The sequence below is a fragment of the Bactrocera oleae genome, chromosome 4 (assembly GCF_042242935.1).
Source record: "Bactrocera oleae isolate idBacOlea1 chromosome 4, idBacOlea1, whole genome shotgun sequence".
NCBI lineage: Eukaryota > Metazoa > Arthropoda > Insecta > Diptera > Tephritidae > Bactrocera > Bactrocera oleae.
This window is the reverse complement of record NC_091538.1, coordinates 37122864-37149881: the sequence shown is the minus strand read 5'-3', so window position 1 is coordinate 37149881 and position 27018 is coordinate 37122864. Positions and strand designations below refer to the sequence as shown.

General features: G+C 34.5%; 2 long non-coding RNA genes across 4 annotated transcripts in view; one reads left to right on the top strand and one right to left on the bottom strand.

Moving 5' to 3' along the window:
* LOC106624423 (protein NLRC3) overlaps window positions 1-27018 on the bottom strand; it is a 50664-nt gene that overhangs the window by 876 nt on the left and 22770 nt on the right. The window contains exons 1-2 of one of the 3 annotated variants that reach the window (XR_011396297.1): window positions 19652-19670; window positions 50-470 (exon numbers count right to left, since the gene is read on the bottom strand). This is a non-coding gene — a long non-coding RNA (protein NLRC3). Of the gene's footprint in view, window positions 1-44; window positions 471-19651; window positions 19671-27018 lie in introns of those variants that run through there. The other 2 variants (XR_011396296.1, XR_011396303.1) reach the window with 2 other exon arrangements.
* Window positions 26041-26635, top strand: LOC118682830 (uncharacterized). Its single transcript, XR_004978634.2, has 2 exons — window positions 26041-26227; window positions 26292-26635. It is a non-coding gene; the product is annotated as an uncharacterized lncRNA (long non-coding RNA).

The following is a 27018-nucleotide window of genomic DNA, read 5'->3' as shown; positions in this document are numbered from 1 at the left end:
GTAAAATGTATGTATAAACATCATAAAAAAAGACTTAGGCTTACCTAACCTTCTAATATTAGTTCTTTGACATTCATTCGTGCACCTTTATCTCGCAGCAGCTCAAAAAATCTTGTCGGCAACTGCATTTGCCGCAATTCAATATGATTAACCGTTATGACGCTTTCGACAAAACTCTGCAGTACATCGTGTTCATAAGGTAGAAAATGAATTCCTGTAAGTTGCACTGAACAGAGGGCTCTCTTTTTTAGAAAGCTAACTATTACCAAAAAATCATACACTGGATGGAATTTTCGACGCAAGCGTTCTTCAAATTCAAGAAGATTGAAGCAAAAATTCCGATAAGGGCGTTTGTCATATTCTCTTTGCCAGCTGTCCAAAAGCAGGCGTGTAAATGGTCGATTCGTATCCTTCTCCGATGGCTGCAGACATAATTTGTAGTTCTCGCACATGATGTCGTGAAACTGCCGCTAGAAATTATTATATTCAAAAAATTTTATATTTTATAAGCAATTTGTTTGATGTCTTCAAATCTACTACAAAGTTTTGGCTTGCTCAAATTACTTAAAAATATTGCTACGTTACAACTAATATAAACAGTACTACGTTGTTTTGGAACGTTTGAGTTCAACATTTAGGAGGAATACAAGGAGTAACAACGAGTATCTCTTAAGTTACACCTATGTGAACATAAAAAAAAAATATAATTTTAAAAGACTGACGGTCGTCAAAAAAAGTTATCTAACAAGGCTCTTAATCGTTTCAAGTGCCACAGGCAATGCGGTGATTGCCTGACTTAAGCCCGATAGAGCATGTTTCGGCTATTTTAAACGACCCGAATCAGCCAAATATTTAAGAAAATCTTGTTGAAAATATTCAAGTCAAGATTAACAGAACAAAGTCTTGTAGAGGGCATACGAAATACTAAAATTAAAAATTTAACTCAAGAGACAAAAAATTAATTTAACTAGAAAAAATATATGATTATTAACCGTTGCAAATTACAATACAATGTAAACAATGGAATCATAGAACAAATATATATTATTTTAAATATACTTAAATACCTATGTAGTTCCAGAAAAATGTCTATAAAAAATCGAAATAACATTTTAATTGAAACACATGATTTTAATACAAACTACAAAAACAGTGTTATGTAGTCATTATTCAAAATTAAAATAGGTAAACATAATCTCTTCAACAAATTACGAAACAAATTCTGTTTTCTAAACACAACTTCATGAAAATGGTAAAACTTTGAATATATAGACTATATAGATATAAGGATAGATAATTTTTGAAACAAAAAAAAATCATAGTACGATGCAACACATCGGAAACGAAAGATCAAATGACAAACATTAAAAGAAAAATAGTTTAAGGACGTACAACGTTAAAAACGATTTATCCTGTCCCATAGAAAAAAGTTACCGGGCAATGTTGTAGGTAATGAGATATATAACTCTTATTAATAGACTTTTTTCACATAACCTCAAAATTTAAGTTAAAAATTCAAATAACAAAGTTTTAGGGGTTATTATTTTCATCTTGTACAAAAAAACTTTTTCTTTAACGAAATTTGGTGTAAGCTTACCTTCTTATATTCCAAACACTTTTATATTCATTAAAGTCTCTACTTTTTATATAGATGCTATGGTAAATTTTGTCATAAAATGCAAACAAAACCCTACAAACGATTCAAAACTGATTTTTTTACTGCTACTACTACGAAATAATAGGAAGATGAAATAAAAGAAGCAGTGTTTAATCGTTTTTCAATTTTAATATATATTTTTTATACCATCAGAAAGTTGGTATTTCAGCGATATAAAGCCTACTGACTTTTTAAAAAATCAAATATTTTCATTTGAGATTTCTTTTATGGAAATTTGGGTTTTTTCGATATTCGGTCAATATATGGAGAAACAAGTATCGCGTGTTACCGAACATTTTATATTCTTGTAACTTGAATCAAATGCCTTCAGGTGCCTTATATGAAAATTGTTGCGAAAAAATTCAACATACTCCATATAAATTGGTGTGGTATATGAGGTACCTTAATGAAACCCTGGGATAATTTTATTAGTATGTTTCATGGTAATAGCATGTGGAATTGACAAATATAGATAAAATCGGGTCGATACTACCCCAAATCTCATATACTACATATTATGGTTTTCGTTTTTCTAACAAGTTTTATGGCGAATACGTCGTCCAGTGCGTGAGTTAAATATTTAAAAAAATTGGGTTCATATACGTCCTCACATATAACTGAGCAATTTCCAATTTATTGAAATTAGGTAGTCCACTTTTCTGCCTCTAATATACCCCATATAATGATTTCCGTCTTTCCACCTGACTTTAAACCGCTCAGGTTGGTCAAAATGTGATATTTTTATGAAATTCACCTAATTCCCCTAATATAATGAATTTCGATCCGCTGATTGACGTTTTTCACATCAACTAAATATACATATGTATATAAAATTTAGCCTCTTCGGCCCAGTTGATATCACGTACATATATCTTAGTTGCAGATTTTTTTATACTCTCGCAACTTGTTGCTACAGAGTATAATAGTTTTGTTCACCTAACGGTTGTTTGTATCACCTAAAACTAATCGAGTTAGATATAGGGTTATATATATAATATATAAATGATCAGGATGAAGAGACAAGTTGAAATCCGGGTGACTGTCTGTCCGTCTGTCTGTGCAAGCTGTAACTTGAGTAAAAATTGAGATATCTTTATGAAACTTGGTACACATGTTTCTTGGTACCGTGAGACGGTTGGTATTGCAGATGGGCGGACCACTGCCACGCCCACAAAAGGCCATTAATCAAAAACACATTAATTGCCATAACTAAGCTCCACAACAAGATACAATACTATTATTTGGTATACACGATCACATTAGGGAGGGGCATCTGTAGTTTAATTTTTTTTTAAGTGGGCGTGGTCCCGCCCCCTAATAAGTTTAATGTGCATATCCCCGTTACCACTGAGGCTATAATAACAAAGTTCACTGGGAACAAATATTTTTAGCATCTCTATCGACGATGTGAAAATGGGTGAAATCGGGTGACAACCCTGCCCACTCTCCATATAACGGCACTGTTAAAAACTACTAAATGAGCGATAAATCAAGCACTAAACAAGCCAGACACATTAAATTTTATCTCTGGGATGGTATGAGATGACTTAATAGGAAGCGCATTCAAAATTAGTGGGGGAGGGGCACCGCCCACTTTAGGTGAAACCCCATATCTTGGGATCTGCTTAACCGATTTCAACCAAATTCTATACATCACTTTATTCTCAAATTTCTATGTTATAGCACGAAAATGGGCGGAATCTGATTACAACCACGCCTATTTCACATATGACATCATTTTAAATTGCATCTGATTTTTTCACTTTCCAGTATGCTAATCAAGCAACAAAAATTATATCGGGGTAAAACTTTGCGTGAATAATACGTTTAAAGTATGCCGCCTTGTGACCAAAAATTATCTAAATTGACCTAAAACTGTTCAAGCCCCTAGGTACTGAATATGTGGACCCCAGTGCCTATAGTAGACTTTTTACCGAAAATATCGGTCAACATAGAACAAGGCGGCAAGATCCACAAAGAAATCTAAAACGAGTATACCATTTGATTTTGCGAGAGTATAAAATGTTCGGTTACATCCGAACTTAGCCCTTCCTTACTTATTTTATATAAAGTTTATATAAAGTTTTGCCAGCACCTGAAGGCATTTGATTCAAGTTACAAGAATAGAAAATGTTCGGTAACACCCGAACTTAGCCTTTCCTTTACTTGTTCCTTTAATGTTTGTCGTTTTATCTTTTGTTTTCGGTGGGTTTCAACCTGCTATGATTTTCGGACTTCCTTTATCATTTTCAAAGACTTCTGCATTAGTCTAATAAGATAACCTAAAATATATTGTAAGTATTATCCTAAAAAATAAAATTCGATTAGTATTATATATCGATAGCCCAGATTACTACATACAATATATACAATTATAAGATTTTAAGCGTTCGAACATACTCACTAATATACATACATATTTGAATTTTTTGGTACAAGTATAATATTAAATTTCATATTATTTGAAAATAAAATCGGTCTTGCACCTTTGATTCGGACCTTGAATTTCTCTGCATCACTGGACGGAAAGTGCATCCATAAAAATGTAAAGAGGTTATTGAAACAAAAAATTACAAACATAATTTCGCGCCATGCCCAGACATATATAATTACTAACTGGCCAGTAACATTCTGTACGAAACGCCCTGAATGAAACATGCATTCCAAATTAGACTCTAAAAACCAAAGCGCAACTGGTGAAATGCAGGCGTTAGTCCGCTGCGTCGCAGCTGCCGATGATATTTAAATAAAATTGAATGAATGCCTTGTTTAACGCATCGTCTGAGTAGACTCGGCAACAGCCTTCCGAACGGGCAGTAAAAGTATAAACAAGGGCTACATGATTTTGTATGTCTGACTTAATGACCGAGTATCTGAGCTTTGCTAAAAAATGCAGCCGAATGGCAGACAACAATAAACAATATGTACTCACTATCGAGCGCCACTGTGTTCAAGTTCATAAATACTGAAGAAAAGCCATATAATCTGAGTTCCTGGACTAGGATACCAAAAAATTATACAAAGTAACTCTTTTTACATTGAGAAACTTCATTCAGAAATCTGAATTAAATTTTTAGTTAGTATTTGAAAATATATAAAACATGAAGAATATAACATTTTTGTATTTACATACATACCTATATATGTACATACATACATATATACTCACATTAAATAAAACTAATGGTTAAGCCCTTAAGGATAGATTTTATAGTTTTATAGTATGTTTAATCAAAAATATATTTTTGAATTCAGGAATCTGAAAAGATTGTCCACTGTGACTTGGTTTCGATCATATGAAGAGTGTAAGTAAATTGACGTATTTGATATCCTCTACCTGTTTGTCTGTCTGCCTTGACCGCGTCATAACTAACGACAAATGTACATAGAATCGAAATCCATTACGTTTTCTGTATATTGTTTTGTTGCCTTTACACATCACCGTACCTGGCTGTACAACATCAGATAATTGCAGACATGCACTTGTTTCCCTATCTCTGTCCTTAGTCTGCTGTGCCTTCGTCTCAATCATCATATCAGATTTGGCACGAGTTTACCGACCGCTTCGAGCCATGACAGACAGACTGTCGCAGTTTAGGTCAGCAGTGCATGTGCACTGCATTTATTTTCAATGTTAACAATCAACACAATATTCGCGAACGCCTACTTAACATCATTGTGTATGTGTATTTGTATTCATACAGCTGTTTCAAATTTTGTATTCTTAAGAACCCTACAGGAAATAATGAAATTTGCTGAAGAAAATATTTGTAATACAACCGTAGGTATAAAACAAAATCTTGATCGCAAATAAAAATTTAAAAAAATTGTAAAGTTAATTTTCATTATCTTCAGCTTTTACGATATTTAACTCTGTGATTTAAAAAAAAATTAATAAGAAATATGTAAAAAAATGTATAAAATATTAGTATTGCTCTCGTTCATCATTGTCTTTTCAAATATAATGATAGTGAGAAAATGTAAGCAGGGTACCTGTGATAATGCTTCTGAGTTTAGGATTGAAGACAGAACTAGACACGCGAAGCCTTAAAATATTTAAGAAGGTAATGCAAAGTAGAAATAAGAAAACAAATTAGCTTCTGGTTTTAACTAACCACACATCAGATGGTATGTGAGTAAATAATCGCATACGTTGGGCTGGCTCAAAACCTAACTTGTCCTTTATTCCACGCATTGCTTGATGTAGGCATCTCAAAACCGTCAGTATTCTTTATTGACCGTTTGACACTGTGGAACGAATTTATGGTGAACCACATCACGGTAATCAAAGAAAACGAAGAGCATCGCCTTTATTTTTTTACCGATTTTGACATGTTATTTTTAGAGCGCCATTTGGTAGATTTTTGGACAGTTTCGACGTCATATTTATAAACCCACGTCTCATCACCAGTAAAGTTCCATTTTATGACTTAGCTTTTAGCTACGGGGTCACTATCTTTTTAACGATTCTGCTCGATGATCCCGGAGTTTAAGTTTATATTTCTTTCTGATATCCTTTACCTTTTTATTTACCATGGGAATACCAAGATATTTGTAAATATTTTCTTTACGAATGTACTATTGTGAACATGTTATTGCTCAAATTTGAGCAGAGGTTATTAGTATCAAGTATGTTATCTTGAAATATACTTTTGATCATTCGAATTCATTATATAGCAGAAAACACTTTTCAGACTTATAAATTCGTAATTGCTCTTGTCGTTTGTGAGCTTACGGATTCAGAGTTTGCAGAGTTCAGATATTTCACATACCCAAATATTCAGGAGCGGATTGGACATAATTTATAAAATTATTTTCATTACGATATCTCAATTTTTTGTAAATTTATCGCTTCAGACGGACGGACATACAGTCCCCAAGAATCAAACTCGACTCGTTATTCTGATTGTTTATATACATATGTATGTATACATAAGTCGTGTAAAGTTTAGTATAGCATCCTCCGATTCCGTGGTTCAAATTGGTATGGGCTGATTTTTGACAACGTAACATACTTTTTAGCAGATGTTTCCCTGGTTGAAAATTCGAAAGGTTTACGTATAACTATTATTTGTTTAGTTACCTCAATCTCACTACTTAAAAGCATTTCGGGTCCATTCGAGGTAAACAAAATCATCTAAGAGCAAATTGTGACCAGAGAGTGGTAGAATTCAACCGGGTTTTGACGTCCAGTTTAAGCTTTTTTGTTGCGCCTGCTTCGATCAGTGCTCGTCGAAATCCATCCGAATCGATGACACTTTTTCTTATCCATAAGGCAATAGAAATTACATCTTTAAATTCACTTCATTTTTAACAAATTTCTACAATTAAGCTTAGAGTCTGAGCAAAACATATTAAATGGCCAGATTTTCCAACCAAAGAAACTGCAGCATTTACCACCATTGCCAAATTTTCAGTTACAATACAGCATATTTTGTATTTTTCTACATCTCAACTCATACAAATCGAATTTAATACGACTCCAATGTTGTCTGCGGTGTGCTTCAATTCTAAATCCTTTCTAGCAAGGTTGCAGCTTTGTATTTTACACCGTCTAAAAAATATAATGTTACACCGACATATGCAACTTCTCTCTGCCATCGCATCGGTCGAAATATCTGTAGTTATACACACATCGCTAGTAGTCCAGTCATTATAGTAAGTTCACCTCGGAATTCAGATACCCAGCTGTAAGTCTGTAAATACTTGTATATTGACACCCTAAAAGTTGTCTCAAAACCTACATATGGTAGGGTGTACGCAACTATTAAATTTCAAGGTCAAAGGTCACAAAAATCGGTTTTTTGCGCTTTTTTTGTAAATATCTCATTTCCTATGGGTTTTTTGCTATTGGTATTTATTATCAATATTGTAGAATACAAAATTCTCTACAAATTTTGTTTAAAAATTTTTTTCATACGGTGAACCGTTTTCGAGATAGAGGGCTTAGAGCGCGCGGTCACAGCATCACTTCAGGTCAACCGGTGCCTCCGATCAAAAACGCGCCATATATAGTTGATGAACTATCGATAAATCAATGATTATAAATATTTGTCAATTTGTATTAACTATTATATTATATTTTATCATTTTCTTCATGCCTTAAATCTTTATCTATTCAATAATACTGATCACCGTTTCCAAAAATTAAAAAATATTGAAGGGAAAAACTTAAATCTTACTATAATTATATTCCCATTAACACTAATGACATTTTAATTAGAAAATAATTAAGTGCATCTTCTTTAAAATCTGTAAATTTGTAAATAATAGGACAAGATATTGATTTACTCATCATTTTAATTGGGCGTACACTGTCTTACGAACAAGAAATTTTCTTTAAAAAAGTTGGGAAAGGCAATGTAAAAACGGAGATATACTCGACTAAAAGTTTTGATAATTATCCTCATTCCAAAACACATATTTTATTTCTGCACGCTTTAAGTGGATGTGACACAACTTCTGCGCTTTTTAAAAAGGGAAAAAAAACATTTTTAAAAGTTTTTGAGAAACTGACCAATTTGGTTGAACTAGCTGCAGCATTTGAGGAAGAAAATTGTTCGGCCCAGAGATTATTAGAGAGTGGAACTCACAACCTTATTGGCAGTCTATAATGCTCCAAAATCTGTGAAAAGTCTCGATCATCTTCGTTATATGCATTACGTCAAGTCTACAAAACTTAATAAACCTGTGCAGCATTCAAATATTCCACCAACAAGTGCAGCTGCTCATCAACATTTCGAACGTGTATATTAGTTCAAACTTGGTTAGGGCATGATTTGGAACCCCAGGTATGGGGTTGGGCAATGCGAAACATTTTCTGGAGCCTATCAGACAATTTTACCACCTGCTCCAGAACATTTGCTAAATTTTCTGCAACTGCAAGAGTGGTTGTGGTTCGCGATGCGGATGCAGGAAAGCGGGCTTGCAATGCTCTTTAGCTTGTGGCCAATGTAATGGGCAAGCTTGTCTCAATGCTCTACCATATCAGAGCGACATTAACGAAGATGGAACTTGAAACAAATGTCGTTGAAGACGATAATGAAGACCAGTTTGAAATTTACCAACAGCCGGAAGACGACGATGAAGAGGAAGAAGATGATTAAAATTATAAATTGTAGTTTTTGTACCCTTTATTCCATTTTTTTACTTTTAATAAAAATAAATGTATTAAATGATATTTTTTAATAAATTTTTTTTAGTTTTTTTTATCATGTAAGAAGTTATTAATATTAATAAGGTTTAAATTCAAATATAATTCCTATATTTTCATTAACAATTCTGCAATTTCATGGGCAGGTAAGTGTTGTTAAATAAATTAATACTGAATAAAAAGTGGATAGGTTAGGAAAAAATGATAAAATATAATATAATAGTTAATAAAAATTGACAAATATTTATAATCATTGATTTTTCGATAGTTCATCAACTATATATGGCGCGTTTTTGATCGGAGGCACCGGTTGACCTGAAGTGATGCTGTGACCGCGCGCTCTAAGCCCTCTATCTCGAAAAAGCCCTCTAAACAAAATTTGTAGAGAATTTTGTATTCTACAATATTGATAATAAATACCAATACCAATACAAGAAATGAGATATTTACAAAAAAAAGCGCAAAAAACCGATTTTTGTGACCTTTGACCTTGAAATTTAATAGTTGCGTACACCCTACCATATGTAGGTTTTGAGACAACTTTTAGGGTGTCAATATACAAGTATTTACAGACTTACAGCTGGGTATCTGAATTCCGAGATTCTTACCTAATTTAAGCTTAAATGACTGGACTATAGCGCTTTTAATTCGATTTATATTATACATGCTGCTTTAGCAGAATCGTATTTCGAGCAAAGTAAGATTTGAAAATATTTTGGACCTGGAACTTTAGAAAGTGGGACAATTTGTTTCATACCATAAGTCTAAGAAAACATTCACCTGTGTAAAATAATAAGAAATGCAGATTTTGATAAGAATTGCAAACTTTATAACCATTTTTAAACAAAAATTTTGGTATGTAATTTAAAAGAAATACGGTAGAAATACTTTTAAATGTAGTAAAAAAAGAATATTCTCAAAATTCATTGTTTTATTGTACATACATACATATAATATGTGAATTTACGTATGTATAGCACAGTTGTGAGCCAAACAATTACGGAACAAATTATTTTCCATTATGTTCAATCGTTATTTGATTTTAATTTTCCTTATTTTTTTTCTTTTTTTTTTTAGTATTGTCAATATACTGTTGACAAATTTTTAAAAGACTAAATTATTTTATTCTATATATATAACGTAATATACGTGCTCGAATCAATTTTTATATGGAAAAAAATGAGAAGGGCCATTACCAAAAAAATTTTCAAATATAACGAGAATAATAATAACCATGTTAAATAAGCTACAATCTCTATGCTCAGATCTTTTTTAAATCACTAGTATTAACAATATTTTATAAACAGATTAAGAAAACCAAAAAAATAGTAATAAACACTAAACATTTAGGGGAAAACTTGGCTTTGCAGTTTTTTTTATCCATCAGTGTAAAAACGTTGAGGTCACATAACTGAAACTACATGGAAGGGCTTCATGTCTCGGCATAAGAAGTGTGTTTAAAAGAAAAGGAGAATTTAGAATTTTTTTTAAAAGTACTTATTTCTTCGTCAATATATATTTTGTCCCCTTCAAAGTAATCCCCCTCATCAGTTCTTACTTCAATTCTGACTTGATCTCATCAATTGTGACAGAACGCTTTCTTTTCATTGTGAATTGATGAATACGGTGGTTGAAGCATGATTACAGTTTTGTTTTTGGCCAAAAAATCACGAATAAGCATTGATGTGTAAGCTGGTGCATTAGCAATTTCTGAACAAACTTCGCTGACACACGTTTCATGCCCAAAGCATTCGAGAAAATTGAATGGCATGAGCAGATTGATATGCCAACATTCTCTGCAACTTCCCTAATAGTGATTCGACGATTTTCAAGAATTATTTTTTTCACTGTTTTGTTTTTTTTTTTTTTGTTTTGTTTCCAGGATGCACATCGTCATTAGCAGCGTCTCGGCCTTTTGTAAAGCGCTTGTACCACTTATAAACACTTTTATTTAAACAAAGTGGACTCACCGAATGTCACAGTCAACATGTCAAGTACCTTGGAGCACTTTATTCTATTTTTAACGCAAAATTTAACATATTCTTTGATCCATTTCTTTCAAAAGTCAAAAATCGAAGAGCACACAAAAACGTAACTAACCTTTTCTGTTGTCAAAAACAAACTACTAATCGAAATTAGCTCCTAATGCAAGCACATGATAAACATATGTGTCCAATTATAACAAAAATCAAATATCAATAATCGAATGTACACAGCCCACGAAAAATCAAATTCACCTTTTCCTTTGAACACACCTCGTAAAAAATATAAAACGTTGTTGAATATATCAGGGTGTTTAACACCATCTTCTATATAAAAACCAAAAAAACTTTACCTTGTTGCGATGCTACTTTCGAAAAGGCAGTGTGAATTGGAGTGCTTTGGTCGAAGCATTAAAGCGGTCTTTTGTGTGCTGGTTTTTGAACTATCTATCGGGCTATGAAAGAATTAAATAGTATATTTAGCAATAATAAAATATAAGATGATCTGGAAAAACTTACATATTTTCACTTGATATACTTGTATTTAAATTTTCCAAGACAATGTTATGATGCTTTGCATGCTTATGCACGTTTCAAATAATACCGCAAAACTTTATCTCACACTTGCAATTAATGCTTATAGCATCCATTTTGTTTATTTTTTCGAAATGTTCCCAAATTTTTCATATGGGCGAAATTTTCATAAAAATCGTAAGCCTTTTCTGCACACTTTTTCTTGCACTCTATAGAACGATCTTATAAAAATTACGAAATTATAAAAATCATATTTATAGAATCGTTAGCTTGAAAAAACAAATGAGGGCAGAGAAGAGAAATTAGAAAGTACATATTTTTTATAGAATTAATTTTTTTGAAATGTTCCCAAATTCTTTATATGGGCGAAATTTTCTTAAAAATCGTTAGCCTTTTCTGCGCACTTTTTCTTGCTCTCTATCGAGCGATCTTACAAAAATTACGAAATTATAAAAATCATATTTATAGAATCGTTAGCTTGAAAAAACAAAGAGAGGCAGAGAAGATAAATTAGAAAGTACATATATTTTATAGAATTTACTTCAAAAAGTAATTAGTTTAGCGTTGCCATGCTTATTTTTTCGCATATTTCATATCCGAGTTTCATTAACTTTGCTATAAGTAAATATCGGGTTTTCCAAGAGGAATGGTATGATTTCTAAGTGTCGTTTCGGCGATTTTTAATAAGTCATGATCTGTTTTTTTTTTTTGATTGTAGTCAGAAATGTTTACAATTTGCTCATGGAAAGATATACGCGAGAACAAAGTTTAGAAATTATTTAATTTTATAATCAAAAGAATCGTTCTCCAATTGCAACTTTTCGTACGCTTTTGCCATTTTATGGTCGTAATAATCGTCCACCTGTGGTGTGGTATATAAACAAAACTGCCGATTCTGGTGCGAAGAAAATCCACAAGTTATTGATGAACAACCATTACATTCTCCTAAATTGACAGTTTGGTGTGGTTTTTGGTCTGGTGAAATCATCGGTCCTTTTTTCGAAATGAAGCTGGTGACACCGTTACTGTCTATGGAGAGCGGTATAGCTCGATGATAACCAACTTTTGACCGTAATTAGAAGAAGTTGATCTTAACCACATATGGTTCCAACAAAATTTCCAAGAATTATTGCGAGAAAAATTTGGAGATTCGATAATTTCAAGAAATTGTGACAGTGAATGAATAAAAAAAATAATTGGGTTCAAAATAAGTCGTGGAAGCCATATAACTGATGTTATACAAGTATTCAGAACTTAATTGCATCGTTTGTACTTCACACTGAATAAAAAAACATTTGAATTTCCTTAACAATTAGAGTAATTTTTTTTTAAACGTATCACTCTTATTGGAAAACACGATACTTGTACAATGTATTTGATACCCACCAAATACTTATGCATACGTATCGAAGTACAAAAAAGACTCGTTTTTAGTGAAAGGACTCGAGTATTTATTTCGAAGTAATTGTATCGGAATATCAACATTTCTAACTACACAGCGAGCAAGACCTGCGCGAAAAGTATACGCATGTACATTTGTATGTATGAAGCAAAAACTAACGATTTTATATTCCCTTTAATATTGAAAAGGAATGACATTTTTTCTTTGTAGAACATTTAAATATATACTATGTAATTTGTTTAATATATCAGCTGTTGATTGTTCATAATTAAAAACAAGTAAGGAAGGGTTAAGTTCGGATCTAACCGAGCATTTTATACTCTCACAACTTGCAAGGATCAAAGCCCGATATACCTATTATCGAGAGTTTCATATATTTATTTTATTATATGAATTTCAATTATATATCTTACACATTGACCGATATTTTCGGTAAAAAGTCAACTATAGACACTGGCGTTCACATATTTAGTACCTAGGGGCGTTAACACTTTTGGTTCGATTTAGACAATTTTTGGTCACATACTTTAAACGCATTATTAACGCAAAGTTTTACCCCGATACAATCATTGTTGCTTGATTTGCATAGTGGAAAGTTAAAGAATCAGATGGAATTTAAAATGTTGTTTGTTGGGAAATAGGCGTTTGTTGTATGAGAAATAGGCGTGGTTGTAGTTCGATTTTGCCCATTTATGCTATAATATAGAAATATGAGAAGAATTTTATGCACCGAAATTGGTTGAAATGGGTTAAGCAGATCCCAAGATATGGGCTTTCACCTAAAAGGGGGCGGTGCCACACCCACTGTATAATTTTGAACGCGGTTCTTATAAGGTCATTTTGTACCATCCCAAAGATAAAATTTTATGTCTCCGGCGTGTTTAGGGCTTGATTTATCGCGCTTTTAGTATTTTTTAAAAGTACCATCATATGGGGAGTGGGTGGGATTTTCACCCGATTTCACCATCTTCACACTGTCGATAGAGGTGCTAAAAACATTTGTTTCTAGTGAATTTTGTTATTAGAGCATTAGCGGTTTAGGAGATATGCACATTAAACCTATTAGAGGCGGGACCACTCCCACTTTAAAAAAAAAAGTTTTAACTGCAGATGCCCCTCCATAATGTGATCCTGTGTACCAAATAACAGTCTTGTATCTTATTGCGGAGCTTAGTTATGGCAAGTTATTTGTTTTTGATTAATGGCGTTTTGTGGGCGTGGCAGTGGTCCGATTACGCCCATCTGCAATACCAACCGTCTCACGGTACCAAGAAACATGTCTACCAAGTTTCATAAAGATATCTCAATTTTTACTCAAGTTAGAGCTTGCACGGACGGACGGACGGACAGACGGACGGACGGACGGACAGACAGTCACCCGGATTTCAACTCGTCTCTTCATCCTGATCATTTATATATATATAACCCTATATCTAACTCGATTAGTTTTAGGTGATACAAACAACCGTTAGGTGAACAAAACTATTATACTCTGTAGCAACAGGTTGCGAGAGTATAAAAACAACTAAAGTAAGAGTTGTCTTTAATGCATCAAGATCCACCAGCTCGGGGAACTCGCTAAATGATATTCTATTTACAGGACCCACGTTCCGACCAGATTTAATGCTCCTCATATTAAATTGGCGTATATTCAAATACGTATTTAACGGAGACGTCGAAAAAATGTATAGACAAATAGTCGTACATAAAGACAATCAAGATTTTCAGCGAATTATTTTCCGAAAATCTCCCAATAGTCCACTCCGCGACTATAAATTAAAAACAGTTACCTTTGGCGTCAACTGTGCTCCATATCTAGCCATCCGAACACTGCACGAATTGGCAGAAAACACCAAGTCAGAATTTCCGCTGGCAACTCAGGTGTTAAAAACACAAACGTATGTAGACGATATCTTGTCTGGAAGTCACAGTCTTCCACAAGCATACGAGTCACTATCACAAGTGATACAAGCCCTAAATACCGCAGGGTTTCCGTTGAAAAAGATAACGGCGAACCACCCTAATATTCTAAAATATATACCACATGAAAATTTGTTAGATACTAATTTCCTTAAATTCGAAAAGGAAAGTACAACAAAAACTCTGGGAATCCAATGGAATGCGATATCTGACCAGTTTTCATACACTACAGGACAATATCTGCATTATCTGCCATAACAAAGCGGCAAATCTTATCCTCTGTGGCAAAACTTTTCGACCCCGCAGGATGGCTTTCGCCAATTATGATACAAGCCAAAATCCTAATACAAGAATTATGGTTAGATGGAACCGACTGGGACGAACAAGTAAAACCACTTCGTTTAGAAAAGTGGTCCCAGTTTGCGAGCAATCTAAATGATATCACACAGATACAAATCCCACGATGGGTATATTATGCCCCAGAGCATAAAGTCGAACTACACGGCTTCTGTGACGCTTCTGAAAAGGCATATTCCGCAACTATATATGTTCGCACACAAAGCGACATACGACCACATGCCACTTACTAGTAGCAAAAGCAAAAGTGGCTCCTTTAAAAACAATAAGTCTACCACGACTTGAATTATGTGGAGCGCTACTACTAGCCAAACTCGTGTCCATCGTACAAACACATTTAAACATGGCACAATATAAATTATATCTATGGTCCGAATCCGAAATTGTACCAGCCTGGTTAGAAAAACCACCACATGCATGGAAGACGTATATTTCCAACCGAACGTCTCAAATACTTGACCTAGTAGGATCAGCCACTTGGCGACATGTAGCCAGTGCTGACAATCCTGCTGATCTAGCTACAAGAGGGTGCAAACCCCTGCACCTTGTCACCACCACCCTCTGGTGGAATGGCCCCCGATGGTTAACAGAATCTCCTGATTCTTGGCCACAATCGCCCATGCGCAATATAATTGCCCCAGAAAGTCGAAAAATCGACTCCTTTCATGCAACATCGGATGATACTGACATCCTTGAGCGATTCTCATCGTTCCCCCGAGCCCTCAGAGTAGTTGCCTACATGATCAAATTTATAGAGCAGCTCAAAACTAAAGTTAACGGAACACCTCCAATATACCACCAATGCGATACATTAACGCACCTACACTTACAAAAAGCAAAAGGCGCTCTTATCGCATCTACTCAAACGCGCTACTTCAGCCGAGAAATATCATTGCTAAAAGATTCGAAGCCAATCGATAAAAAGAGCTCAATTTTAGTACTAAATCCATTTCTGGACACAAAGGGTTTGCTTCGTGCGAATGGTCGGCTTGTCAACTCCAGCCTGACATACGATGAACGACATCCCATAATCATACCAAGAAAAGCACGGCTTGTCACATTATATCTGCATTATGTCCACATACTGATGCTACACGCCGAGCACCGCCTCATGCAACAAATAGTCCGCCAAGAGTTTTATATTCCCCGTCTTAAGCCTCAAATAAAGAAGTGCATTTACATGTGCAAAGTTTGCACAACGTACAAACAAAAAATGCGAACGCAGATAATGGCAGCACTTCCACCTGAACGCTGCAACTTTGCTCTGCCCTTCACAACAACAGGTGTCGATTTTGCTGGGCCTTTCCAGATAAAGGCTTCAATGTTAAGATCTCCCACTTTAATGAAAGGCTATGTGGCAGTTTTTGTTTGTTTTACGACAAAAGCTGTTCACCTTGAGCTATGTACAAATCTGACGACAGAGGCTTTTCTCGCGGCATTCGCTCGCTTCGTCGGACGGCGTGGCTTTCCTTCAAAAATAATGAGTGACAACGGCAAAACGTTTATTGAAACAAAAGAGCCACTGAGACACAGTTTGTGGATTTTATCAAACAAGTCTCACCTGAGATTGTACAGAAGTACGCACCTCAAGGCATTAATTGGCAGTTTATCCCCCCAAGCGCTCCTCATTTGGGTGGTTTATGGGAATCACCTGTAAAAAGCTTCAAATCCCACTTCAAAAAAGTAGCTGGAAACTACAAGTTTAATTATGAAGAATTCTCGACCTTATTAATTCGAATTGAAGCCGTTCTCAATTCACGGCCACTAACGACACTCTCGCAAGATCCCTCAGATCTCACAGCCCTAACTCCAGGGCACTTTCTAAACGGAGCACCCATTCTGGCCATACCTGAGCCAGGCGTGGAGTCGCTATCCTTACAAAATAGATGGGAAAGAATTAAAATTCTCCATCATGATTTCAGCCGCCGATGGAAGGAGGAGTATATAAAGGACCTTCATAAAAGGTACCGCTGGAAAATTCCCGAAAAGGCGCCAAAGCTTGGAGATTTTATTTTAATTAATGACGATTGTCCTCCCCCTACAGAATGGCGACTTGGTTACATAGAGAAGCTACATCATGGTTCCGACGGTCATATACGAGTAGTTGACATCCGTACTCGAAACGGAACGCTAACCAGACCGCTCGTTAAACTATGCTTCCTGCCAATCTCAAATAATAGCGAAAACGCATGTAGTAAACCATCCGTTTAATAATACCTACAAGAAAAAAATCGAAATATCCGTCTAAATAATCGAAAACAGAAATAAAAAACCGCAAATATAATATTATATGACAAATTACAATCATATATACTAACAAAATAATGGGTAGACTAATACGATCACCAAACCAAATAAAGTTGGTCACATATAGAAAGATATCCATACTCTATACCACTGAATCGTAACTAATCACGCCTTTTTCTCCATACAGATAGATATGGATACTGAAATGCATTCCACCCCAACGCCAACAATGCGATCGGCCATCACTGTGCCTCTCCTTGGGATTATACCAACCGCGGTGCCCCGAACACCAGCCGCTATCTCGAAAACGGTTCACCGTATGAAAAATTTTTTTAAACAAAATTTGTAGAGAATTTTTTATTCTACAATATTGATAATAAATACCAATAGCAAAAAACCCATAGGAAATGAGATATTTACAAAAAAAGCGCAAAAAACCGATTTTTGTGACCTTTGACTTTGAAATTTAATAGTTGCGTACACCCTACCATATGTAGGTTTTGAGACAACTTTTAGGGTGTCAATATACAAGTATTTACAGACTTACAGCTGGGTATCTCGAATGCCGAGATTCTTACCTAATTTAAGCTTAAATGACTGGACTACAAGTATTTACAGACTTACAGCTGGGTATCTCGAATTCCGAGGTGAACTTACTATAATGACTGGACTAACAAGGTAAATTGAAACCTGCATTATTTTCCAAGGTAGCACTATTTATTAAAAAAGCATGCAGCATATATACAGATAAGTCCGAATGGGGTGATATATAAGATAGGGTTAAATAAATAATGCAATTATTAACATAGACTGTAATACATTCAATGTCAAATAAATCGGTTCCTGGAACGAGAACATCTTCAGATGAGATAGAGAAATGTACGGCAAATAGAACTTCTCCTGCGATTCTGTTCAGTCGATCACATCTAAATATTTGAAATTCGCTATTTAAAATCTCATTATCAAAAATGTGAGGTTTTAACCATGTTTCTATAAATCCAATTATATGGAAATTAAAATTGGAACTGTTTAAGTACGAGTCGGTTAATTTTATATTAAGACCTCTAACATTTTGATAATAAATGCTTAGCGAATTTCAACCAATCAGTTTTTTATATTGGTGGTTGCTTTTGGTAATTTAGCAGTATGATTTTTAAGTTTAGGCTTAAATTCACGTACAAAAGCCCCAGGTGGCCAAAATGAGCTATCTAAGATCTTTTTAAATGTTTCATGAGAAACGTCTATTTTAAACGATGGTATACTTCTATCATAATTGAAGTTAAATTTACGGATATTGATATTATTGTATACATTTTTTAACGCGACGAAATGGAAGACTTAATGTCCTCCACCAAGGTATCTTTGGCAAGTCTAGAAATAAATATAGATTTTTTAGGTTGAATAACTACCAAATTTTTAACAGTTGCTACTAAGTTATGAAGGGGAGCCTCTGAAATTGTGAGACACTTATTACTATAAGATAGAGACCTTGAGGGCAAGGAGAGGAGAGATTTATTAGGTCAATTGGAGGAGACGTACTCTTCTGTACAGAAGAACTAAATGTTACTTCATCGGAAGGACGCTTAGGAGCAGGTTTGGATGATTCATGAGAATCATTCAGGCACTTAAAAGATTTGAACAATTTTTCGTAGTGCCTAAATTTTTCGGTGAGGGTTTCAAGGTGTTTACCGATTTCGTTAAAGCCATTGCGTGTCTGCTTATAAACTTTAAAACGCAATCCGTTACAGTCGAGAATAGAACCTAAGATTCTACCTGTCAGTCCAGCACTTCTAATATGGTCAAGCCCATCACAAAGCCAGCATGAAACGTAGCGGTCTGACTCGTCTTTAATGTTACAGTTGGGATTCCTTACCTCTTTTTTATATGACCTTAAGAGGTTATAATAATTATTCGTTGGCTAAATTGAATTGCTTCCTGCAATCTTTCTGCAAGTTCTTAAGTAGGGAGACCACCACGGGGGCCTAATTCTTTCTATACTACGTGTTATTGGACAAGCACTGGAGGTGGTGCTTGTCGACACGAATCTGTGAACTGTTTACCGAGGATGCCTAGGTCCTCTTTGTTCTCTGGCTGAAATGGCGGAATCATAGGAATACGCTTTTTTAGCTTCTACAGGTGCATCTGCCAGTTCGTTTTTTTATGATTCCTGAATTTTTCTACTCTATATAGATTCTCTTCAATTATTCACTCAATATAGCGGTGATCTGAAAAGTAGTGTTTCTCAAATACTCTCCAATGGGTAATTTTATCTTCCAGTTCTTCCGACACAAGTGTTATGTCTAATACTTCCTGTAGATTTCTAGTTATAAATGTTGGCATACTGCCCCTGTTGCATAACGAAAGCTTAGTTCCTAGTAAATAATTAAAGTGCAACTCACCTCTTTCGTTGAGGTCAGTGCTGTCCCATAGTGAGTGGGGTGCGTTGAAGTCGCATCCAAGTAAAATCGGGCACTTGGATGCTTCGCTGTCTCGTACCAGTTCTAATGGTACTTCTTTTTCGTTGTACGGTGTGTAGCAAATACGGCATGGAGCATGACACCAGCCGGTATTTATTTGCGTCCGTCTCCCAGCTAACTGCTGTGGTGTCTTTATTACTATAGCTGTGTAATAAGAATACGGAAAGCTTTTTACTAGCCATAAACATGTCTTAGCCCTACCTAAGTAGCTTGCAATGTATAAATTATACCTCGGTGTCCTCAGTCCGCAAATACGCCCACCATTAACCCATGGCCCCTGAATGAGGACGAAGTTAGGCCTTTCTTTTGCCATGCGGTTAACTAGGGATAGAGAAGCTAGTTTGCTATGGTGAAGATTAATTACATTGTGGTTTGTTTCGTCTCTACACCAGATTCCGCTGCAAAGTAGTCGAAGGCCCTGACAAATCTCCATCCCCCAGTTGACAGATTTGGTTACAGGCTCTGATAAGCTGCATTATCTGGTCCGGCTTCGATGGTGTAGCCGAGATCCATACACTTCCCTTCGGTCGGGATGGGATATCCTTCTTGTCCACCGCTACTAGCCCGGCTCCGGGGTAGCTATTGCGGCCTTATAAAGCTGGACTGATCTCTTATCGTCACAAGCTAGTATCTCTATTTGGCCCTGGTACCATCCGGCATCCGTACATGACGGGGGCGAGCCTGGATTGCTTAATATCACCTCCAATGCCACATTTGTCAATGCAGCTTGCACTCATTTCCATTGGGCTCTGGGGTTTTTCCTTCTGGATCTCCCTCATCCAGCACACCAATGATAATGCAGTTGCTCCTTCGTAAGCTTCTCGTTGGTTGACGGTTGCAGCCTTCCTCAGCAAGTATGCAGCGCATCGCATATCTGAATACTTTGCCTTCGCTGGGTTGTCTATCTTAACAACAGGCCACTTTCTGCCTGACGCACTACTTGCAGCAGCATTTTTACCATCTCTCTCTTTCCCTGCTTAGCAGCCTTGGCTACAGGGTTTGATATGGGCTGCTTTATTGGAGCCAGCTTTATCTTCTGCACCTTTACTTGTGCTTGCCTTTGGTCCAGGACGAAGCTTCGCTCTTGTCCTCGCCCTAACTGTTGTCGAGCTTGTACCATACGCTGCTGTTTTCTGGGAACAACTCGCTCCTTCTGGCCTTTTTACAGGAGATCCAAACTCTTTTGTACGTCCTGAAACTATGGTATCTATTACCAGTCGCCAGTGGAGGGATCAGAGGGAGATTTTTGCAGAACGAGTTACCAACTTATTGCTTTAAGTTTGGAACACCCAAAAGAATGTCGGAGCCCGTATAAAATATACATGTAAATGTTTACATCTACAGTACAAACTGAATGATCGGAATACCAGCAGATTATTGTTGGAGACTTAAAAGAGACCTTCTAGAAGGCAAACATTCATTAAATCATAAGTATATTTTCTATATTAAGCAATAATTTCTCTTAATATAGTTGATTTTTGTATTTTTAAAAAAAATATATGTACATATGTTTTGATGTCACAAGGAAACCTGACGTGTCCCATACAGGGTGGCTCACGAATAGTACTACAAAAACAAACCGTAATACATTTTTTTCTGTGCGAGTAATCGAAAGGTTATTATTTATGTTTTTTAAAACTGAATGCTTGGGATACCAAAAAGAGGGTTTGCATAGTATAACGGTACCATGCTTTGCAGTCCGTCATTTCCGTCCAAAGACCGTACCATTGAAATCCGTATGTTCATGTTCAAGAAACAATCGCGGCTGTTGCATCGCCAATTTAGGCAAATTTGAGAGTTTCGACTTGCAACTTCGAGTTAGCAGACGGTCATTACAACGGATAATTCCTAATGACTCAAACCTGTTTCGGCACAAAGTTCAAATTTCTATGTTATAGTACGAAAATGTTCGAAATTGGATTACAAACACGCCTATTTCCCATATAACATCATTTTAAATTCCATCTGATTTTTTCACTTTCCAGTATGTAAATCAAGCAACAATGATTATATCGGCGTAAAACTTTGTGTGAATAATACGTTTAAAGTATGCCACCTTGTGACCAAAAATTATCTAAATTGAATCAAAACTGTTCAAACCCCTAGGTACTGAATATGTGGACCCCAATGCCTATAGTTGACTTTTTACCGAAAATTTTGGTCAACATGGAACAAGGCGGCAAGATCCACAAAGAAATCTAAAAGGAGTATACCATTTGACTTTTCGAGAGTATAAAATGTTCGGTTACATCCGAACTTAGCCCTTCCTTACTTGTTTTATTTAAAATATTAAAAAGGAAAACTAATTTCGACTAAAAATCGAAAAAAACCCTAATTTTCAAGTAAAATTCACAAGTCAAAATTTTTTTTAAATCAGTAAGCTTTGTTGAAATCTCTTTTTTAATGATATAAAAATATATATATATTACTTTGGTAAATTTTGTCTGAAAATGCACAAAAAGACCCTACTAAACAGCTGAAAAATGATTCAAAGACTGCTGGTTTATTTCAGTATCTATTATTTCGTAGTAGCAACAGTAAAAAAATTACTTTTGAATTCTTTAAATTGGTGTACTCACTCGCTAACCGTCCTCGGAATAAAAAGACTAACTGTGGCGATACAATTAAAAACGAGATATAGTGTTGACACAATCACTATAACTCTTGTAATCTTGTATTTGTATGATGCCTATTTATTTTCATTGCATTATTCTTTAGGAGTTGCTTTATTCGTGTTATCGGTCGAATCAAATCTTCTAAATAGTATATATTATATATAGAAAAATGTGTTTGGAAACATAGAATAAATGTTGTATGTATAAGTTTACAAAATAAAAAATTGGTTACACAGTGTACTGTGCTATGCTTAATAATGCTCATGAATGCAGGTATAAAATTCGGCATAATGCATCACGACACCTTTACCGCTACCCACTACAAGAAGCTACTAGCATGGCACTCACAGTATGCGTCGCTGCTGATGTCTCGCGCTGCCGTCGCCAAAAATATTAAGTTGGTGATATTACAAGTATAAGCTTAGATATAAGTTTCAATTTTAATTCGGCTGTTAATTGAACAAGTACTTAACTGAAGAAAAATAAATAATTAAGTTGAACAAAAAATAAGTTACTTATATATGCAGGGTTGCAAATACTGCATTAAAAAATAATTTAATTACAATTTGAATTAATTTTTTTTTGTGTAGTAATTTCATATACGGAATTTTTAAATTTTAATCCCAACTGACGGATTGAAAAATAGAAATGAAAAATTTAATTTAATATATAATTTTAATTTAATTTAATTCCAAGCATATAATTAAGAATGAACAAAAGGAACTGTTTTAAAATTAAAATTTTTTGCGTTTGCGTCCCAACTGACGGATTGAAAAATAAAAATGAAAAATTTAATTTAATTTAATCCCAAGCATATAATTAAGAATGAACAAAAGGAACTGTTTTAAAATTAAAACTTTTTGCGTTTGATTACTTCATTCACATTAAAAAATAACATTTTTAATATATTAATCCCGATGTTTGAATTAAAAATTAGATTTTAATTATTTTTTCTCGATGTTGGGATTAAAATTAACATAAGAACAAAATTTCTTCAATGGGAATATTATTTTCATCAGACCACTGAATACATTTCTTAAAGGTTTATATAACTTTTGCCGATTCCACTAAAGTTTCAGTACCAGCATCATCAATTTCATTTGATATATGGTAATTTGATAGGGCAAACTTTCGCTTAGTGATTGATCAATGTTATCATTCTCAATCTTGCAAGAAATTTTCAGAAGTTTCTCTCGACAAACAATGAATGTCATGTGTTTTTGTAAAATTTGACATCCCCAATTGAGAAGAATCAGTTTTTTTAACATACTAAAATTTTGAATATATTTTTGAGTTACAGCCTTAAAAAGTGTAGCCGTCAATTTTTAGTAGTTATCATTAAAAATATTCCCATAAATCACTTTTATACATTTAGACGGGAAGCCGGAGTAGAAGTGCAAAAAAGCGGTAATTCTTGGAGAAAAATTAATTTCCTTGTGTTAAATAATCAGATCTGAATTTGTTTATTGAGTCCCTCTGTCACATAGGTACTATAGAAAACTATAATATAACAATAAAACTTTCTGAATATAACAAACTATTTTTGTGAATACAGGCGGTCACAACTCATTTTACAAAGTACTTTTGGTAAAACTCAAATCAAATTCACATTTTATAAAGTGAGTTATTTAACATAAATAGTTAATTTTCTTTATTTTAAAGCATACGAGTATTCATTTACAGATAAATAAAAATTTAAAGTACTGTATATTATAATTCAGAGCGTAGTTTATTTATAAAAATGTTTGAAATACTTTAAGTGATAAATTTTCGCTAAAATAAGTAGTTGGATCTAATTGGATAAAAATGTCACAGCTTTTGTTTAATTTATACAGGATTTTCTGTCATTTCTATAAGAACTCCATCCCCAACTTCTTTGTACTATGTTATTCTATTCATCCAGGTCTCGATTATTGGTAATTTGATGTTAAACTATTCTCTTTTGCTTGTCAAGAGTGCCCGTAATATCGTATTCTATATATTATATATTGTGGCGAACACGAATACCAGAAGAAATCAGAATCGACGATAAACTGCCAGAAGCAACTAGACAGCGAATTCGTAGTTGCCAGAATGTTCTAGTAGCGAACTTTTGTTAAAAATTTACTATATAAGGGCTGCCGGATTGTGCAGCAGACACAGTTCTAATTAGAGTGTTGCCGTGTAAAAAGCAATTAAGATATAAGCAATAAGTTGTAAGCTCGAATATCGAGCAATAAGTGTTAAATTGTTGGAATAAAGATAAGTGTATAGCCATTAAATTGGGACTTTAAATTACCAATCCAGTGACCGATTCAGTGAGTTACAGGTAGACGATTTTTCGAAAAATCCGTTACAATATGTTTGTAAGTATACGAGATGTGTTCAACGGAAAAGGTGAATTTTGATTTTTAGCGGGCTGTGTACATTCGATTATGGATATTTTGTTTTTGTTATAATCGGTACCATATGTTTATCATGTACTTGCATTAGGAGCCAATTTCGATAAGTAGTTTTTGACAACAAAAAAGGTTAGTCACGTTTTTATGTGCTCTTCGAGTTTTGGCTTTTGAATGAAATGGATCTAAGAATATGTAATAAATTTTGTGTTAAAAATGGAAAAAAGTGCTCCAAAGCACTTAAAATATTGACTGTGTCATTCGATGAGTCCACTTTGTCTCAAAAAAGTGTTTATAAGCGGTACAAGCGCTTTATAGAAAGCCAAGAAAATGTTGATGACGATGAGCATCCTGGACGTCAAGACACGTCAACAAGCGACACAGTAAAAAAAATTTTTCTTGCTAATCGCCGAATCACTATTAGCGAAGTTGCAGAGGATGTTCGCATATCATCATGCTCATTCATTTTCCTCGAATGTTTTGGGCATGAAACGTGTGTCAGCGAAGTTTGTTCGGAAATTGCTAAATTTTGAGTAAAAGCAATGTCGCATTAGTATCGCTCAGGAGTTGTTGAATGACGTCAACAACGATCCGGGTTTGCTCAAACGATTGATTGGGCTCACTGCGACTTTTCGCTATTCCCAAAACTGAAGAAACCAATGAAAAGAAAACGTGTTGCCACAGTTGATGAGATAAGTCAGAATCGAAGAAAGAGCTGATGGCCATACCGAAAAGCCCATTTCAGAAGTGCTTTAAGGGTTGGAAAAAGCGTTCGCACAGGAGTATTAAATCCGAGGGGGATTACTTTGGGACAAAATAGATATTGATGAATAAATAAGTACTTTTCAAAAAAAAAGTCAAAATTCTCCTTTTCCTTTGAACACACCTCGTATGTATATCATCATCATCATCAACTCCCCGTTGCATCGTAGTTCCAGCGCTTCAGTCCTGGAACACGCTATCAATCCATCATAGTTTTTCTCTGCCTCTGCTTCTGTTATTGCTGCATCTGCCTAGGAGAATTTGCTTAGGATGATAGTTTTCGTCAGTGTGAATAATATGGCCAGCCCACCGTAGCCTGTTTAATTTATTTGTTGTTACAATCAGAGTGCGGGAGATTGAAATTTTCACCAAATTTAATTGAATTTGTCCTTTGGTATATTCCCGCAGATATAAATTTCATAGTATGATATGTAAAAATATCATATACCAAATTGAATTGAATTTGTCCTTTGGTATATCCGCAGATATAAATTACATAGTATGATATGTAAAAATATCGTATTAAGCTTCAAAACAAAAGAGTAAAATGAAAACAGAAAAATAGTCAAATAATACAATACAATAAAAATTATAAAATTTATTTTTCCCATAGTAACATCACTCTCAAATGTTGTACAAAAATGGGCTTTTGACAGCACTCGTTATAATCTCGATCCAACACCGGTGTTTATCATGGAAAGGGAAGGATTTTGTATTAACCATCGCAACAATCCAATTTAATGGTGAATAGCTTTAAAGCTTTAAAGTTGTATTATTGATTAATAAACACAATTTTTATAATCTTAGAATATGCTAATCGACAAGCTAAGTAAAAGGGATCATAAACGTTATAATCAGAGCTGCAAACCGGTTTTGAACCGAACCGTCTCTTTTTACTGGCCTTGAACCAAACCGCTTTTATTTTAAAATGCGAAAGCCGAACCGGAAGCGACTCAAGAAAATGGTTCTGTTCGGTTCAAAATTAAAATCCCTAATAAGCATTTTTAAGGTAAATAATAAACGACGTGCCGAAAAATGCAACCGATGTCATTTTCCATTGTAATTTCAAATAATCGCGTTTGTGTTCTCAGGAGGTTCGAATACTTTTAAAGTTATTATATCTTTATAAATATTTTTGAAATAAGCGTGAATCAAGCTTTTATTTTGACAAAAATTATTATACAAGTGAGTAAATACATTGCGAGTTTAAAATGAAAGGCAAAAATACAGCAAATATAGCGAGACTCATACAAAGAAAGCACACCGACGTTTCAGAGAAGAATGTAGGTGAAATTTCGAAGAGGAAAATCCAGAAGCACTCTGCATTAAAATTTCTTTCATTGGCGGTCTACATTTCGTCATGCTACATATATGGTATGCATATAATAATACCCATTGGTATCTTCCATATTATGTTTTATAATATCTTAAACTCTCTTCTTGTTCGTGAACAAAGAGTAGGTTCAAAAATATTGGTTCAATTCAGTTTATATTTGATATTTTTCAAAAACGAATGTAGCTTATATATTTTATT